This window comes from Accipiter gentilis, chromosome 27 (assembly GCF_929443795.1).
Source record: "Accipiter gentilis chromosome 27, bAccGen1.1, whole genome shotgun sequence".
In the NCBI taxonomy this organism is placed as follows: Eukaryota; Metazoa; Chordata; class Aves; order Accipitriformes; family Accipitridae; genus Astur; species Astur gentilis.
Genome location: NC_064906.1, coordinates 5931724 through 5951802, shown reverse-complemented (window position 1 = coordinate 5951802; position 20079 = coordinate 5931724). Strand labels below are relative to the sequence as shown.

Below are 20079 nucleotides of genomic sequence, written 5' to 3'. Positions count from 1 at the left end.
CACTGCCAAAGACTGAGCTCACTTTGCCATCCAGGGCTTGGGCACCTCAACCAGGTGGAACAAGTGTCATGTTCCCTTGAGACCATGGTGGTGATCACAACTGGACTCCTCCTTGTCTGATGCGGGCATTCTATGCAGAGTGTGTGTGTGTGTGTGAGAGAGAGAATGACTAGAAATTGCAATCCACCTGATATAGACATCCCACTTAGTAAATAAACCTTAGATTTTATGTCACTGAATGGCTTGGTTCTATCACACCTATCTTTTGTTCTGATTGAGAACTAAAAAAAAAAAAAGAAACAAAAAAGGAAGCCACTAACTTTTCAAAACAATGACAGTCTCTCATTTACTTACTTCTGATCAGTTATTGTAATTTGCAAATATATTCACAAAGCCTTATTGCTCCTTTTTCTCTTCTGTGTTTGGTCACAAAAGCTGATCAGCCACACAGGGAAAATGCAGTTCACAAGAAAAGTCTGTGGGTGGGAGGAAGATCAGCTGATTCCCAGTGTGGTAACAGTATTTAGGAGAGGACAATGGGAAGTAAAGAGAACAAGTTGGGAAAGCTGTGGGTGACAGAAGAGGGCTGGGAGGAGACAACCACATCTTAAATAAGTTGTAGTGTCTTCTGAGATGGTTGTGGAGGCAAGAAGACAATTATGGGTCCTGCTTCTAAGGCAGAAAAGGAGGGGTAGGAGCTGACAGAGAACCTCAGAGAGGATTCTGCTGCTGCTAATCAGAAAAATAAGAGCATTAATGGTGACTGTTGTAATAAGGATATAACCCTCTCCCATTATCTGCTTTTGCCTTCCCATGCTCTGCCAATAGTGATGGTTATTCCAGCTTGAGAAGGAACTCTTAGATTCCCTGAAGAAGTATGGACAGCTACTTATTCTACCTCTTCCTAGTGGTGGCTCTCTCTTTTGTACGGTCAGTGGTGTTAGGATCCTCATTAAAGTTATCTTACTAAATAAGTGACTTTGGTTTTCAAAACTCTTGTGTCCGTCTCCTGCCACTTTCCCTGCTTCTGTGGTAATCTGTACAGGAGTAGGAGGATGATCTGATTTCTAGAATAAATAATGAGTTATTATACTGACAATACATAAGCTAAAGACATTCAAGATAAGAGGAAAAAAATACCAAAACCAACCAAAAGACACAAGTGGAATTGCTGGGTTGGTAATAGTAACCCAAGAATTCCAGAGAAAAAAAATGCTAATTTTGACACATAGAATCCTGAGTAAAAAGCAGAATTGGAAGACAGCAACTCAGCAAGGTTGACGGCCTGTCTATACCATGGAACTACAGACACCTGTATCTTCCTCACCTGTTTGGCCTGCAGAGACTCTCACCGGGTACCTGCACAGAAAGTGGTGAGAATACTCATGTTTAACTTTGTGGCATGCTAGGCTAGGCAGCCTATTATGTCTGTTAGCTCATGATTAAATTATGTGTTCACATAAATTGTGAATAATTCTGCTTACAGTCATTGAGTGCAGCTAAGGGTGCCCAAATGAAAGTGATTTAGGAGAGGATTATACCCCCCAGCACTAACAACACTTACTGTAAAATTGTTCCCATTCACATGAAAGGAAGCAGCCCTGCAATGATGCAATTTTTCTCCTTCCCATCCAGCCCTAAGGTTATGGGCTATCATATTAGCAAACACAAATTTAGCAGTGGATTTTAATTTAGCCTGGAAATAGAGTTATGGACATTAGCTAAGACTTGAAAAAAAGCCAAGAAAATACACCTCAGATTAGCATTTTCTTATATTTAAGAGTTTTATTATTCAATCATACTAACTTGCAGTATCTCAAAGCTCTGGGTTTAATTTCTTTTGAACTTCAACCATCTTCCTAGGTTTCTTCAAATTCTTTCTCTAAGGCTCATTACAGATGAAAGAAATATTTCCTTGTGCTTTCTTCAGACAATATTCAGAAATCCAAATGGTGTTTTCAATTTTATGTATTAATATTAACTTTTTGATCACCTCTGAAATTACAGCATGACATTTATTCTAATTCTTTTTTGTGCCATCAGTGAGATTTTCATAGAAAAATATTGTTATTGCTGATGTAAATTAATTACTTGGTTAAGAAAAAAAAGAGAACTATTTATATTCAGAAGGTTACATCAGATTACAAGTTTCTTTTCTGTATGCAAAATAAAGAATGGTGTGTATAAGCCTGTTTTCCCTAAATCCAGAAATATTAACCTATGACTTTTAAATTAAACTTTACTTACGCTGTTCTTGTCAGGAAGCCCTAACCCTTTCAATTCATTGAAAACAGGTTTTCTTTTAAACAGTTTTTAAGAAAAGTAAACCAGCCTCAATGTAATGATATTACAGTGATTTTGCATTTCTAAAGGGTTTTTTCACTTCAGGCTTTCAAAGCTGCTTAGAAGCATTAAGGACAAGATTTTTTAAAGGATGTAATATGATGCTGTTGTTAAACTCTGGAAAATTCTCGCTCACTTCAGTCAGAGTGAAACCAGGCCAATGCAGAGTGTCTTGGGACACCCTTCCCCCACACCTTCCACACCCTAAAGTTGTTTTACGTAACTGATGGTTTTAGGAAGTAAATACTCATTATTCATACTTTATACTGAAGCACAGAGCCATGATGCATTTCATCAAGCAGCACAGAAAGAGCCATGGTGACCTTGTTTAGAGGTCTGGGCTTGAATTTCAGAATAGTTTCATGAATATATTATGATATCCTTGTCTGTTGCGTGACTCATCCAGCACTTACATGGACTTTGTTAAGCAGTGAGAATACTTTTAGAAGTTGGTTTTCAAGCCTCAGATAAAAGTCAGGTAACTCCTGTTGACGGAAATCGGGAAGGGATTCTTAATTGCTTACCTGTTGGGTATTTTTTTCAGGAAAGATAGGTTAAAGACTAAAGCTGTGCAGAAATTTGCTCCATGGGAAGGGATATAATTTTAAGCTATTGTTCCTTAATAGGGAAAAAAGCTTGTGACAAAATGCAAAAGTAGTATTGAAAGAAGGATTGAAAATTTCCATTTTCACCTTCTCCATTTATGGGTTTTTAGCCATTTGCCCGTGGGCTCCTACAGAGACAGAAGAAACAAGTGACTTCTCACTTTCCTCAGCAGCTGCTGATTGAAATTGCCACAATTCCTCCCAGTGGCTGCAATCTGTTCAGCACTGCTCAGAGGAGACAGGCAGGGAGCGGTGCTATCAGCAGTATCCTTGCGTCACCTTCCTTCCATCTCTTACAGGGACACACGCATTTACACACCGGTGTATGGGGATGCCGCAGAGTCCTGATGCAGGATGTGGTCCGGCAGCCCTGAGCAAGGAGAACAGAGCAGGTCCAGCCAGAGTTGCCCCAGGATGGCCAGCCGAGGCACGTCGGAGATCAAGTCGGGAAGGCAAGTCAGCAAGCCAAGGGTTGGCCATGGGATGTCATGGCACAGGCATCCTGCCAGCGCAGCCCAGGAGAGGGCCAGGCAAAGGGTCTGAGCTCCAGCGTTGACCCCATGGGAGAAGGAGAGACCCGCGAAGCCTGAGCCCGGACCTTATCCCGAGTCACTGCTGCCGGGCAGCAGAGATGGCCCCGACACCCTGCACCCCAGCCCCAGGAAGGGGAGACGGAGGGGATGGGATGGGATGGGATGGGATGGGATGGGGGAGGCCGCATAACTCAAGGCCCTAGCAGTCTTATTATAAGTATTTGTGCTTAATAGCAGTGCTAGAATAATAAATCACTGCTTTTCTTTGCTCAAATATGGAGGAAGAACTCTTTTTACAACTTGTTAGGTTTCCTGCAACAGTAATAAGTTTCACCCAACACCTGTCCATTATCTGAGTTTGACATATGATCTCAGTTAGTCAAGCACATACTTTTACAAATGATTGTTAAACCTTTGCATCACCGCACAAGTACAAACATTATTTAAGAAAAAAAAAAAAAAAAAAAAAAAAAAAAAAGAGTTTTCAGTGTTCTGTATTCTCCTGCCTTCCTGGTAATGTTTGTTAGTGGTGATTCTCAGCTCCAAGCATCAGAAGAGAATCTGTTTTGGACATTATTGATTTGAGCTCTCTGCTCATTTTTGTATGTGTAGATGACTTAACGGATGGAGTTAGGTAATTTGCTAAACCACCTGAGGTACAGTTCTTGATCATATTCATTTGGACTTCTTGGTCATTATCCATTTTTTTCAGCTAGTTCACAGGACTGTGGGTAAAACAGACTACTTACCATATGTGCGAAATGGCAGTCCTTCCCAATCCTCCCCAATTCCCCAAAAGTATTTCCTAGTTTGTTTTCCAAAATTAGCTCACTGCAGATATTGCATCTGGTGAATATTGCCTTGGTGATTCACTAGAGTGCTGGCTAATGTTTTGATAAGTTGAGTTACTGGGGAAAATATGACAGCATAATCAGCTGTCAGATATTTCTTCTGCATCTGAATAAATCATTTGCCTGTTGATGCCAGATATATCATGAATTGTCAAGGAGAAAGACGGCTGTTTAATACAAAAGATGGAGCTCTGGGACATACAATATTGTATTAAAATTAGAGGATGAAATTTTTTCACAACCAGAGCCAAGAAGGAAATAGGAATGTTACAGCAGCTGTGAAATAGTCAAAGCTGGGTATGGATTTTTATGAAATGTAGATTTATCATTGACTGCTTTTCAGTTTCAAATTTTGAAAACCATTTCTGATGCATCTCACCTGATAACATCAACATTTTGAAAATGTGACAATCAGAGGTGGCAGAAATAATTTGACTGGAAACTTTTTACTATGTAATACGAAAATGAACCTTTATAGGACAATGGTGATTATATTTTTGCAATAGGGAATTCCAAAAAAGAAAATAAAAAATAATAAAAAAAAGAAAAAGCAATGACTTATGTTTTGTTCTCTATTGGTTTTTAATTTTTTTAAAAAGGAAAGTTTACCAAATCTGAAAAGATACTATTTTCCTTTCTTGACTTTTTCCTAATTTATTAACCTAGTTAATAATAAGCCTAATTCAGTAAAATATTTTCTATAAATTTGTAATACTTCAGTACAGGTTGTAGAGCTTGTTATCCCCATTTTCACTCCTTTTCCTTCCTAGAATTTTACATTCTAACATTGCAAAACTTTTATGATTTTAGAAAAGTTTGCATGACAGAAGGAAAATGTGTTAATGATATAAATAGGCTTTCATATTCATATCTTTAACAGTAACTGCTCGTCTTTGTATGTGAAGAATTTTTGATGTGGCCTTAATTATTCGGTACACATAAAGGAGCCGATCATATCACAGTTATGTGTTCTCTCTCTGTATGTGTGCTTATTATAAATATTTCATTGCTGAACATTTTTTTTTCAAATCAGTCCAAATATTTGATATGCTTACATAAATATATATATAAGTATATTGTTTTCCATTTTTTCCTTACTCTTACCTATGGAGAAAGGGGTTGTTATAATCTGATGCCCCAGGACATGTTCCATCTTGACTTAAACCCAGGTTATCACTAAAGTCAGAGGGACGCCTTCTGTCAGTGCAGTTTGCAACCAGATGTAGGAAACGTGCAGCCGCTAAAGTCCGCAAATGACAGTTCCATTCTTTCAGCATAATAGAATTATCTACAATAAAAATAAATACTGCCTTTGACAGAGACAGAATTTTCGTAAAAGTCTAGTTCAAGGCGGGGAACGCTTACCTGTTTTCACTGTCACAAACTAAGGATAAATGTGTCACCGCTTTGTGTTCCACGTGGTGTAATTGTTGAGCAACGCGTCTAGTCAAACAGAGACTCAACAAACAAACTTTGCCTACTTGGAAGACAGTCAACGTTTCTCTCTAAAAGAAGAAAAGAACAAACAACACATGACAAACGTTAGTCATATTTTGTTAATGAATTCAGGGAAGGGTTTTGAGTATTTTGGTGGCAAGAACCTGTGTAGATGAGGACATAGCATAATAAAAAGAGAAGCAGAAACTTGTTACTCGAATAAATAGTTCCACTCCTGGACTGCAGCCTCAGCAGTGCCATGTGTTGTTCACTGAGACAAGAAGCCAGAGCGATGAGAGGTTTAAAGTTTAGCGAGGTTCTTCCCTCTCGCCTCCTCGACACGCGTGTTTGGGTGACACGGGCTCTGCAGCCACAGGCAAGCTGGCCCCTGCCCTTCCTTCCCAGGCCCTGAGAGCGGGAAGGATTCACGTCCCTTTGCTTGGGCACTCTCCCTGGGTCTTCCGAAAGCTCTGAAAAAAATCAGCCATTAGATTTCTAATTGTTGTGCCACTAGATGTCCCTGTAAAACAAACTTTTCCGAGGTCTGCCGTGGGCTCGGCGGAGCTTGGCGAGGCAGAGCAGCAGTGACAGGGCAAGGCAGCGTAGTAATAAATTGGATTGAGCGGAACTTGGCCTTTTTATTTATTTTATTTATTATTTTTTTTTTTTTTTAGGTAATAATTGCAGCAGCTATAAACAACACTGGAGATTATCCACTCTGCACCAAATATTATTAGTGATTGACATGAACGTAAGGTCAGCGGCACGTTATTGTCAGTCATCATCATTTAATTGTCTATCTAATGTCTTCTGCCATGAGGGTAGAAATGATGCATTGAAAGCAGCCTGTAATGTCTGGCTATCCTACTTGCTCATCCGATAAACTTGAAATGCCCTTGGTGCTCTGGATAGAAAGACAGATTTAAAGCAACAACGGTTGCAGCTATTTAAGAAAACAGCCAGGGTACTACTTTAATTAAAGCAAACATTTGCATATACTGATTTGAATACAAGAAAATAATTATTTTTAAAGAACTGGAACAGTACATTTATATTGAAGAGCACCATTTCTAAATTACACTCACTTAGAGCCAAAAAAACTTCTCATTTGATAAATTAGGAGTTTTTAAGGATTAGAAATATGTCAAATGTTTGCAAAATAATTTGGACAGTAGTGTGCTGCAGGGATACTAGTGTTTGAGCAGCACTAGAAAGCTGATGTGCAGCAATTATTTTGTTGTCTCCTGGAGGAACTAAACTTGGCAAGAAAATCATTACATAAAACCAAACATATTAGATGTCTGCTTGTTGTGGGTATAATTTTGTTTGTTTTCTTGAAGAAAGCATTTAGGTTTGGCTCTTTCCTTTCATAAACACTAGAATATTGCTTTGAACAACATGTTTCCTGTGGATTCCTGCTTCAGAAATCCAGCTTCAGGAAAAAAAACAGGCAGATCACGTCCATAGGCAATTTAAAAATACTGCTTCTTTCACTAAAAATCAGAGTTAATTTTATTTGGAAGACAATCTATATTAGATCGAGATTTTAATGTAAGATCTTTCTACAGCTGACTCTGGTTTTTAGCTATTTTGTTGGGTTTTTTTTCTTTTCTTTTTCTTTTTTCACCTCTTTTTTCTTTTTTTTTTTTTTTTTTTTCCCCCGAACAGATTTATTCATCCTCTATCAGTAGCTCTTCATTAGGTACTAGAAGCACCACATAAAGTAATTTTGATAATTTCCAAGGTATCTTCCACAAAGCACACACCACAAAATCTGTCTCGACTGGAGTCATCCAGCAGATGTAATTTGCAGCTAGTCATTTGCTGTGTATGTGTTATTTCTCTTATTTGTTCGAGTGTAAAAATAATTACTTAAATAATTATATAGATTATTTCTTCATGCAGTCATTTTCAATGATGTTATGGTCAACTAGCTTTACAGGAGTTGATAAATATAGAAACAGAAATATCCATAGGCATCTCTTGTGACTGAAAATGTTTGCCTTTGTGTACATCAGGAAATCATGAAAAAAACAGCCTATAAAGATTCAGGAGACCAAAGGCCAGAACAACACTATGTGATGGAGTAAATATACATATGCGTCAGTGTACGTATATATTATATATATAATATATTATATATATAATAATAGAAACTATGTCAAGAAATGTTCCCAGGCACTTAATGCTTGAACAGTAATTTACAAGTTCTGGGCATGAGTTTGGTGAGGGACAATTAGCACTACCAAAACCAGTGGTTTAGCAACAGTTTCTAGCCCTATGGGTGTCTGCATGATAGGGACCACTCTTCATAAGCAGTTTTGGGACTTGATAGACCATTCCGTCCAGCCAACCTTTGTGCCAGGGAGGCAGCACAGATGTGTTTGATTTACTAGGACATAGTCAAATCTTATGGACAAACATTGTTCAGAACACTTAAGAGATTTCTTAGGAGTGTGGTAAGGCCAAAAGGAAGCTCATCACCTGAGCTGAGTGTCTTTACTTAAAGCTGTGAAGATGTCTAATCAAACTGTTGCCATTTTTCTATAATCTTATCTGCGAATTAAGGTGCACGTCAGCATTTTGAAAATCTTGCAATTCTTTGTACTGAAACAGTGGAGTAAAATGCTATGAAATGTTTACATTCCTTCTCTCAACAGTTTGGTTTATCTGGAAATGTCCTGGGGATCATTTGTGTATTAATCCTATATTAAAGAAAAAAAAAAATATATACTCATCAGCTCTGGTTAAGACTAGCTGTTAAGACTACAAAGTTTGAATCATATTCCATTCATAGAGAAAATAACTGAAGAGTAAAATAACTATCGTTAAGTTCATAACAACTGCAAAAAATGTCTCTTTTACAGGAATAAATCAGTACTGCTTCTTGGTTTTCATGTGGTACACTGTTTCAGTTCAGTCAGTTGTTGCAGCTCCTTATTTCAGCCTGTTTGATTAGGGAAGTAGCAAATTATCAAACACTGTTTGCTGGTGCCCTTACTGTGGAAATCGTGCTGTAGATAGCAAATACTCTTCCCTGCAAATGGAATCTGTAAGGGATTCAGAAGCATCTGGATGCAGAATAACTCTTCCCCCAGCCCTTTCTTATCTTAAATAGAAGGTACAATAACTAGATTTACTCTGACCCTGCCATCTTTCCTTTTTATTACATGCTCTTGGGTATTTGTTTCTTGAGTGTTGGGGTTGGTTTGTTTGTGGTTGGGTTTTTTTTGTTGGGTTTGTTGGTTTGTTTTTTTGTTTTTGTCGGGGGGGGGGGGGGGGAGGGGATAGGGATGTTTTGGGGTTTTCTTCTTCTTTTTTTTTTCCTCTAACAAGTATTCACTACAAACACTCTCCTTTTTCCCTTCAGGGTTAGGAAGACACTGGGAAGATGTCATCAAAGCCTTTTTGAATCTGAATCACAAAAGTGTAAAACTACCCCACAGATGCTCAAATTACAGACAACACACTGGGGAAGCATCACTACATACACCCTGGTCTTAAATTCTTCCCTAGACAATCACTATCAGCATTTGGTGAAGAGTGAATATACAGCTAGAGAGGCCTTGAACAGTTCTTCCTATATAATGCAAGACGTTTCACTTTTTTTCTTTCAAAGCATGCTTTTTCCACATATCTCATCTATCTGAAAGATTTGTGGTTAGAAGTAACTATCATGATTTTCTCATTTGACTTCTTGTTGTATACTGAACTCGTACACACCGTGCACATAGGAGCTTAGTATTAGGCTCAGATTTGAAGTAGGTATGAAGATACAGCTTCTATTTCCTTGGAACTGCAGTGGGAAAGCAGACCAAGGTATTGATTGCTCTAGGGAAAAACTCTACCGTGAATGTGTGTGAGAGAGAGCGTCCAGAGGGAGAAAAGTTTTAAGGAAATTATTTTCTATTATTAAAATTCTTTGTGCAGTTTTAGAAGAATTTAATAGCTTTGTTCTAGTAAGGAACACATGACACATGGATCTTCCGTGTGGCAACCTAATGCACTATTGCTGGACCGCCAAGCTGTCTGCTCAGTTTTGTACTAAAGAAAGTTATACACAAGTAGCAACGGTGCTATATTTATCACTAATCCACAGCGCACTGTTTTTGTGAGGCTTTATTCTAGTCAGTGCATCCTGTATGAGCAGCAGTAATTGCGGAGAGATCAAATAAACCCATGACTTCGGGTTAGAATCCCCACTGACGTGGGCACCACTAACACAAGCAGTCAAATATGTGACAGCAACAGCATATTAGGCAGGAGCGACTAAGAGTAAAAACAGCTGCTTCTTCCTTATTCTTCTTCTCAAAGAGCAGAAGCCATATTTCAGGAATATATTCGGATTTATACAATAATATATTTGTCAGACAATCGTTCATTACCATTCCTGAAGGACCCAGCACGTGGCAATTTTTCCTATTGTTTGTGCCAATTATTTACATTTCTTCTAATGAATATTTTTGACGGATTTTAATGTTCTATTAGATAAAATGAGAAATGTAGTGGAGTTGTACTGGAGGAATTTAAGAGCCAAGAATCTTTGAAGCAAAATACTCTCAGGCTTTAAAATGATGTTTAGGTTGAACTCTATATTTGAGATTATCTCAAGTAAGTCTCAGAAGCAGACAGATTTTAACTAAAACCACCATGGAATTACATTAAGTATCAATTTGCTGCTGCTGTCAAGTGGTTGTTTCTGCAGGGGAACACAATAACTGCTCAGTCGACTACAGCAGCACTAAGCAGATCAGAAAGTAAAAGTATATAGATGAAACATAAGAACGAATTTTATATTGGAAAGGCACAATTATCTACCCAAAATCTGGCCAGTGACTAGGTACTAATATTGCTAATTTTGTGAAAGTGCCTGTAGATGTTTAATACCAAAATGATGAAGACATTAATTTCCCATCTCATACAGACTATGTCACTTCCAGCAGCACAGCACAAGGTGATTGATGATTACTTGCTAAATAGAAATATCTCCACATGCCGAATCTCCAGTGTCACTTCCTATAGGTTTCACAATCGCTCTAAAAGACAACCACCTAAACTTCCCTATGGAAGAGAAAGATACTTCTTGGGCTGGCTGAAAATCAGACACATAAGAAAGAAGTTAAAAGGTGTCACAAACAATGCTCTTCTCTCTTAACTTCCATTCTGGCTATCAAGGGAACAAGAAAGTCTAAAATAGCTTTAACTGGGGTCACGGGTCACTATAGCAGTGACCGTAGCAGTAGGAAAGGAAGCTTTAGAAAGACTCTCCTGATATTTTAAAATTAAATTCTCTGTAGTGACATATTGCTGTAAAAGAAAGGCTTTAAGTAAAGGCATAGCACTATATTGAAAACTATTGCAGGGAGCAGGAACCCAAACGCACTAAACCAGGAAAAGGCCTGGAAACAGAAAAAAGCCTCTCTTCTCTCACAAATGCTTTGTTCTACAGAGTGACTAGTATTTGGGTTTAATTTTAAAAAGAAGCATAAAAAATGGGGAATGTAAGTCCCTTTCTTTGAATAGTTCAGCTCGTCGAGAAGTCAGACCTTGTGGCCTCCCAGAGCTTGAGCAGCTCTCGAGGTTACGACTAGTTCCTGATGAGCTGTACCCAGCAAATGCAATTGTAGCTCCCTTTCTTCATTTTCTTCTTCTTAGTTTGATACCGTCCCTTACAACAGGACAGGAGCATACTCACCGAATTTTAAGGGACGCCCTGCTGGAGATGACTGTGTCAGCAGTGTATCATACACTTTGTAATGATTTTTGCACATTGAACATGCACAGAGAGCTCAGCTGGGGAAGAAACATCTGAAAACAGGATTTTATTTTTGCTTACCTTTTCTGACAGAGAGTGGTGGTAAAAGTATTACAAAAAGGTATTACAAAAGCGGTTCATGACAGATAATTGTTTATAAAAATACAGACGTGGGAAGTCAGGAATTTCAGAACTCCCAAGATTTGAAGCTTCCGGGAATTTTACTTTCCTGAATTGGAAACTTCCATGGATATCACCTCCAGAAGGGGCGTTCAAGGTCTCTAGACTTTCCTTCTCAAAGAATATGAAGGCCTTGGATTGCTGGCAGGAAATGGGAACCCCAAAGCTTTAGGGTTTTCTTGCATCAGAATTCCCTGGGGGAATTCAAAGTGTTTCCAAATGCCTCACTCCAAATAGAGTCAGAGACCTTTGCTAATCCTCCTCCCACACACTTACATATGCATCCGAAGAATCACAACGTATTTCTGCTTTGCTTTATTGAGAACTGAGGGAGAGGGAGAGAGAATTGTTTAGAGTTTTACTGGGTTATGGGGCAAGGAGAAATGTCTTTTGCCAGTCCTTAGCTATCCGTCTGCGTACCAAAGGCACCTGAAAGAGATGTGCTCTGTATTTTCCAAAGAGCCAATGTGTTTAGGTGTCTTTGGTGGTCACTCTTTAACTACCTCAGTTTCTATTAATCTAGCTCATATGCTTTCAATTCTCCTTTCAGGCTGCTTTGTAGACAAATAAAAATGTAAACCAGCAAAGGCAGTAATGACTCTCTCAGAGCCTTTTCCTTGTGCACACCACTTCTCTAATTTCTTATTGCTTTATTTGCAGGAAGAATTTAGGAAGCCTAAACAGAGATCTCTCTGTCCTTTATTACGGCAAAATTATGTTCTTGTTTTCCTTAAACCCTCTGTGGCTAAATAAGCAGATATCATTTTAATGAATACTTAGAGAAGTTCTGCTTCTTTAAGAGAGTCTTTCTGTCAGATTTCCTTCCTTCCTTTTCTATAGATTATTCTACAATGTCCTCCTGGTGACAGGAAAATAATGATATATTACACTGGCATGTAATCAGCATGGTGTTTCTCCAGCAATATATTACATCAAATCATCAACATAGTAGCATTACAGCAGTATCGCTTTGACAATGATTTAAACTAACATATCATCAGTGCTACTGTACATCACTTCAGAGATAGAGTATGTTAATGCATCATCAGATTGATGTTGCTGTAGCAAGAAGTATTAGCATAATGCAGGGGTGATGTAAGTACAATAGGTAAGCTTTCTACTGCTGCTGTATTATTAAGTATTAGCATAATGCAGGGGTGATGTAAGTACTGTAAGTCCATTTTTCCTCTTAATCATTTTTCCAATTAATTTATCTGTGGAAAGTCCATATGCATTCACTTTACACATGAAGGTCAGATCGTGCTACTCTGGCGCTTATAACTAATTTAATTAGGACAATCAAGCCTGATATTTGCATTGCTTAAGTGAATGAAAATTTTGCTGTTGACTTAAAAGAAACAAGATAAAAAGTTAGTTGAGAAACACTGTCTTGCTCATTATAAGAAACTTTGATGCTGAGAGAAAGTCTAACCTAACACATTGGCTGGAAAGTCAGACAGGTGCCTTCTGCTCCTGGTAGTTTTCCTATATTATTACCATGTTTGTGCTTTGGTGGAAGACAAAACTGACTATCTGAGTGATCTTGTGTGAGCCACTTCTCAATGAGAAGTCTTTCCTTCATATTGTGTCTGTTTTCTTTTTGTTGATTAAAAATTTTGTGTTGCGAATAGCTTATCACTAGTGTTAATAAAATACCTAGCACACCAGAATTGCAATCTAGGTTCTATAGTCTTCTAAATAATACTTTATTATTCTTTAATAAAGACTTAATAAAATGATCCAGAATAGAAAAAAAAAAAAAAAAAAAAAATCCTTGCTTGTGTGTGGGTTTTTTGCTGCTTATAGAAGAAAATTATCTTTATTATAATGTATTTTTGTAAACTCATCTCAGTAATTTTGCCTGTTACATCAGCAAAGTTGTTCGTACAGTAGTGAGATGGAGAATTTTTAAGTTGAAGAAAGTAGATGAGACATACACACAAAAATACCTTTTGGATTCTTATGGAGAAAAGCATCCTTACCTGATGGTCCTGAGAGAAGGCTAGAGAAGCGGTGCTGTTTCTGAAGGAGACAGTGGGAAAAAGGAACTGAGTTAGCAGAGTGCTACGGTTCTGCCACCAGTCAAGGAGGACGTAGGGCCAGGGACTGAGGGGACGAGGCTGAGAGAAATAAGCCTAAGACAGAGGGTGGGGGAAAAGCATCTATTGGCCTGAAGGAAGGAGCATAGTGCTGGAAAGGGGAAGACTGGAAGTTGAAGCAGCAACGAGACCAAGAGTGTTAATCAGCAGCAGGATCAAAGAATGGGATTGATAACAGGTTTTGGCCAGCAACCAAAGCAACAAAAGCTTCTACCTCTCCCACAACTCAGTTTAGACCCCTGAAAAAGCTTGACCCCTTTGATCTCCTCTTTGCTCTGGGGTGGGAGGCAGGGGCACTTGGCAAGGCAGAAAGGTTCTGGGTTTATTCGCAGCCTGAATACATCGTTGCTGGCTGTATGTTCCTGTCCTTGTGCTGGGAAAGTCATGACCCATGTACTCTTCTCACAGTTGGTGGCTGGGACCAACTGGGCTCCCAGACTGTTACTTAGCTTGAAACATAAGGCAGCAAAACAAAGTGACAATGTGGTGATTTTGAGTAAAGGTGCTAACAAAAACTAGCCCTCAGCTTTTTTTTAAGCATAAGGTAAGGATAGCTGGATTATTTCCAAGCCATAAATAATTTTTTTTCAAGTCATTCAAACCCGCATCAAGACCTCCGTATTGTTTACACCGTAGTTCACTACATCCCACAACATTTGCAGAAAATAATGTCGTTTCTTTGTAACCCCTTTACGCATAAGATTTTATGCTTGACATTTATAAAAGAGCATAAGTAACTTAAACCCATTTGTATAGCACGAGGTAACTCAGTGACAGAGATACTCTGGAGAGTCCTGGTACTTCTACAAGGCAGGCGACAGTGTTGAACAGCGACATAGCTTTGTTCCTAACTAGCGCATTTCCAATGCTGCATTAAAAAAATCCCACCATGCAACCACACTAAGAGTTCTGCTCTTCACATTTTAGATCTTGCACTGCATCGGTGTGTCATTAGAATTCTGTTGCCTAATGTCATTAACGTTTAGTTAAATTAGACGCATTAAGTGCATCTGTACATACGCAGATATCCGTAGTTATATTTTGCAAAAATCTAGAGATGGACTTGTGTGACCTAGGCACCTTTGAAAAGGTTATCCTGAGAGTTATCTTTATGCAGGAAATTTTAATTGGATACAATTGAAATACCAGTAGATGGGATTGAGATAGTTTTCCATGGTTCATAAGGAATTTGCTGAACATGGAAGAACTCTCTGCATACTCCTGTCCTACTGGCAAGATGAAAGTCCCTTGTAGCTTTTGTCTTTGCTGTTTTGAGATTTAGGATGTGAGAACAGACTCCGTGGAAAGGAATTACAGGGAAAAGGCAAGTAAGGCAGAGGCGCCTGAGAAATGTGATTTATAACAGGCCTCTGTGAGTCAGCACATCAGCTTGTTATGTGATAAATATATGTAGCCCAGTATATTCACCCTCCTATAGCTGCATGGAAAACAAATTTTTAAGCAGCTTTTAAACAGGCTGGTAGCAGGTCTGCACTGGAAATCCGTTCCCAAGAATCCATTAGCATTCCGAGTCACTGAGCAGCAGGGCAATTCTCAGCCTCCCCGTGAAACACATCGCTAGTGATTTAATGTTAGCAGTAAGAGGCTTTGTTGTGGCTAAGCAGCTCCATGAGTGCTGTGTCACCTACCTCACTGCCCCGCAATGATTTAAACAAGGCTTCTCTGCCTGGTCCGTAACCAAGCAGGCCTGTTTGTAAGTTGACCTCCTGAATGATTGTGCTCAGCCTTCTGGTTTTGCTGCAGACAAGCAGCTGCAGGATTTAGCATCTTACCTCTTGCTCACCCAGTCTTCTCTCCAGGCTCTGACCAGACTTGACTCAAATGCCTGGCTCCTGTGACTGTAATAGTAAGATGACAGTAGCATCTACATCTGAAAAGCAGAATTGCCAATCGGAGCTCACGGGCGATTGTACGTGCATGCAAAGGGTGGTGATGCTACCACAGCCGGGGGGCATCCATCGCTACTTTTTTCTCTCTTGCTGTAATGCTACAAGAGTTTCAAAACCAATGCAATGTTCTTCTATTCCTTGCAGACACAGGGCCTTGTGAATACCTTTCAGGAAGATGATAAGGCATTAAGTATCATCTTTCTATTCTTTCCACCACAGACTGTGACAAAAACTGGAATAACCATTAAATACTAAGAGATGTTAGCAGCACCCAAGTCAAATGAGAGGCCCGAGCAGCTTTCATCTAAAGTTCTGTATTAGTGAATGTTCGTTCTGCTCACTCAAGTTGTTCAAAGCTGGCTCTGAGAGTTTCTCAGAGCACAAAGGCTCAGGAAGAGTTCTGTTGCAATCTGGCGGACACCATATTCTCCTCTAACAGAAAGAGAGCGGGTGGTGTTAGGGTAAGAGCAAGCATCACGTAGATGATTATGGTGATTAGAAGCTGCCCAGAGAAAGGCAGTACCTCAGCTTTCTTTAGGAAAGATAAAAGTTTTAATCAACATTACTATAAAAAAAGCTTGATAGTTTATCCTAAGATTGGTGAACGATCAGCAGCTTTAAAACAAATAACATCCAGAGAACTGACCATTCATTCCAGTCGTTAGCTGGGAGACCTGCCATCACCCCACCAGCAGCAGACTGGGCACGCGGATCACAATGCAGACTCACCTTACTCCCAAACTGCAGTCCACTCCTCCGGTGTCACCCGCAATGACTCCTGGGGTACCCCAATGCCACCCAGTCAGAGACATTTCAGAGTAAATATTCTCTGCCCAAAGACATATAAAGACAGATGAAGAATGTCTCTATCTCTTTGGCTCTTACTCTACCACGTGCATGTACATAAGGCCAACTTTGTGCAACACACCACCCCCCAGCCCGCACCCCCCGATGGAGGGGTAATATAGGTGTCTGGGATGATTCACTTGTTACGCTGTTCCAGGTAATGCTGTACCCTGTGAGTTCAGATTTGGGTCTTGAACGGCTTTTTTCCCCAGGATGGTGTCTTTTCATGCGTTCGGGTTACTTCACGGATTCCTACATTTTAGGAGCTGATTTAACCAATCAGAATTCTTGCAGTGCAAAAGCTGAACTTGATGCTGTGGATAAATTAGGTGTGAATGCTTTAAAGTTAGAGATCTGGTCACGGCTTAAAGAGAAGGGAAATTCACCACCCTTGGTATGCTGTTTCTGTGGTTAAGTTTCTTATTAACAAAAAGTAAGATTATTATTCCAGCATCAGCTTTCACGTATTAACTATAGAAATTATTTTGTCAATTAGATTAAACTCGTATTTTTCTACTTCTGCAATTAGAGAACATTCAATTAATTTAACATTCTCTTCAACAAACTAATTCACTTGAGCTCCTTAAATGTCTTACTATGATCAATATTCTTCCTCTAACAACGTTCTGATTTTAGAGAGAAAATATGTACATATATATATATCTAAAATATAGAGAGAAAATATTTAAACATACATCACCGGAAATGGGGAGTGAGCAGTGGAAGGTCAAATAGATACTCCTGTTCTATTTCTTTCCATTCTATGCTGTGATTAGTAGTGTTAAGTAGCTTGCATAGGATCCATGTCCTTTCTTCTACTTCTGTGACCTTACTCCATCTTGTCTGTAAGAATCTTGTTGATCAGTGCATCCCAAATTCCTCTGGTCGGCTCATAACAAGAACAGAGGATGCTTTGACATGCAAGAACTTCAGAATGCCTCTTCAGTTCAGTTAGTGCTTCCAGACAAATTTTAGGTAGAACAAGGAAGAAGCAGTAAGCAAACAGACTCGAGATTTCACTGAGATGACTCCTAACCATGCTTAAGTGTTGAACTACTGTATGTCTGCTCTCATTTAAAATGAAACATATAGATTTGGTTCTTCCTTTGCCTTCTAATAATCCTGTAGGGCTCTGGAGGAACAGGTAGCTTACACACTCTTCATTTATTAAGGATGTTTCTCTGTGTCTGTGTTGATTAATAAAGCTCACATTGACAAGAAAGGCTGCTGTGACACAAAGTGGTTACAGGGGAATTTTTGAAGAACCTTTCTCATATGCCTGATTTCTTAGTTATCATTGTCTTGTCTTCTGCCATTTTAAGCCAATCTGCTGTAGCTAACTCACTCAATGAAAGACTGCATCTTAATTTGTCAAAAGCAATTAAAATAATTCACCCCACTGGAAAATGCATGCAGCCTGTGTACAACTGAAGTACATCCTGTAGGTGAGTCTCTTATCCCTTCGATTATGCTTTTGAATTATGTGGATTCACTGTTTGCAGTGTATTCATAGAAATTTACAGAGCCTTTACAAATTTAATGTTCAGGCTGCTTGAGTTTCTGACAAACCTGACTTACGTTCTCCATCTGATGACATCAGACAAATGAACAATAAAATTGCAACTGGTGAACCGTGGAGCTTTATGAAGCATGGTGCTTTTGTTTCCTGTTTGACTTCCTTTGGTTATGGTGGAATATTGGGTTTTGTTCAGATTTGTATTTTTGCTCTGCTTACCCACCACCATAACTACTGCAAGTCCATTGACGTTCCCTCTGGCCTGCAGCCTACATTCACTGAACCTTACAGGAGTTCTGCTGCTGATAGCAGAAGATGAAGAACAAAACTCTGATCCAACAAATTCTTGAAGAAAAGCTTGCATTCCAATATCTAAGACATACCTCAAGATGTGCTTAAATTACTCTGTAGTTTAATCAGAGAAATCCTGTAAAATATAGAAAACTTTGAATGGTCATCAACTCCATTGGGCTCAGTACTATAGAAATAGAGGTTCTTACTTGACCAGGAAGAAGACACTGGTCTTTCGGTATTATTCCTGGTTTCTCTCAGGTCACTCCTTCTCATTTGCTTGTCAATAAATAGAATTTATATTTTCCAGTTTTTAGGCTGAGTTTTGGGTCACCTTGCTCTGTAATCAGCTTTTTAGTAGATACTGACTAGATTAAATACCTACGTTACTTTCCCCCAGAAGCTGGTGAACAGCTATGAATACGACAACTGAACAGACCCAAGCAATGTTTATTTTACCACTAGAATTAAAGCAATTAGAGAAAATGGATAACTGCTATGTGTGTACTGTATACTTATCCCCAGACCCACCATCCCCTGACTACAACTTCATTAGAAATCATCAGCAGGTCTCCCTGTGCTAATCTGGTTCCTTGTTTGGTCTTCCTCCCTCCCTTTAAAACTGCAACATCTCCTTTGGACAACTAATTTTCTGTGCACAGGATTTATTCGATAGCAGGCATACCAAATATTTGTTGACACCCAAATTCTCTATTGTCTGGCTTTTTCTTTCCAGTTTCTTTTCCCTTAATGGTCATAATAAACAATGTTTAGGTTCTCTAACTAAGAATTTCAAGACTAAACATGAGTCTGGATATGTTTGGCTCTTTCGTAGGCAAAATGGAAACGATTTCCTGATGCTATTTTATTATTAATTTATATCTGTTTAATCTAAGCAAGAATTCCAACACACAACTAAGGAACAGAAAATATCACACTGGCTTTAAAATCTGTTTGTTTAATCCTAAGAGCTAGATTCATATGTATTAAAGAGCAGAATTTCATAGGAACTGTATCTGGGATAATTTGTCCATGTTATCTTTTCTTATTCTGACCTTCAAGAAGTTTATGTTGTTAAAGTTTTTGATATTAAACTAATATTGGCTTATCATTCAAGAAGGACAATTATTTAAAAATAATAATATTCCTGTCTTTTGTAGGAGACTGAGGGATTAGGAGTACTGAAATTTAAATAAATACCACAAGTTGTTTTTAAAGGTCCATATAGTTGATTTTATTTCATGCTGAAGCTAAAAAAATCTCAAATGTTTTATGTTCTTGATATGGTTTGCATCAGAATGAAAATGTATGGCACTAGTATTTTCCACTTAATTAATCAAAGCACAGTCTAATTTACATCTTTGACCATTTAGAAAATATTTGATTTTGGGTTCACGACTGGACAGACAGGATAAATTACATCAAGTGGAGGATGTAGAGAGGAGACAGCAGAAATATTTCAATGGAACACAGTCCTAGAATAATTGGATATAAGAATTCTAACTCTTGCATGCAAGCTTGTTTATCATGATAAAAATAATATGACTATTTAGCAATATAGAACGGAAAAGGAACAGTTCAGTCCCTTTCAATGGCTGGAAACTGTGCTGTTTACATGTACTTTCAAAAAATCCACAGAACATCTATATTACATTCTGCAGACTGCAAAACATGTCCTGGTAACCCATAATGAACATTAAATTTATAATAAAA

At 38.6% G+C, this 20079-nt stretch overlaps 1 long non-coding RNA gene across 3 annotated transcripts; it reads right to left on the bottom strand.

Annotated features, from left to right (window-relative positions):
• Positions 1 to 1801: 1801 nt before the first annotated feature.
• LOC126051335 (uncharacterized) lies at positions 1802 to 18498 on the bottom strand. Of its 3 annotated transcripts, XR_007509801.1 has the most exons (5): positions 16443 to 18498; positions 15597 to 15877; positions 5698 to 5837; positions 5437 to 5620; positions 1802 to 3318 (listed from the first exon to the last, which is right to left on the bottom strand). It is a non-coding gene; the product is annotated as an uncharacterized LOC126051335 (long non-coding RNA). The 3 variants fall into 3 exon arrangements; XR_007509799.1 differs by having other exon boundaries at positions 5437 to 5837; XR_007509800.1 differs by lacking the exon at positions 15597 to 15877 and having other exon boundaries at positions 5437 to 5837.
• Between the last annotated feature and the right edge of the window lie 1581 nt (positions 18499 to 20079).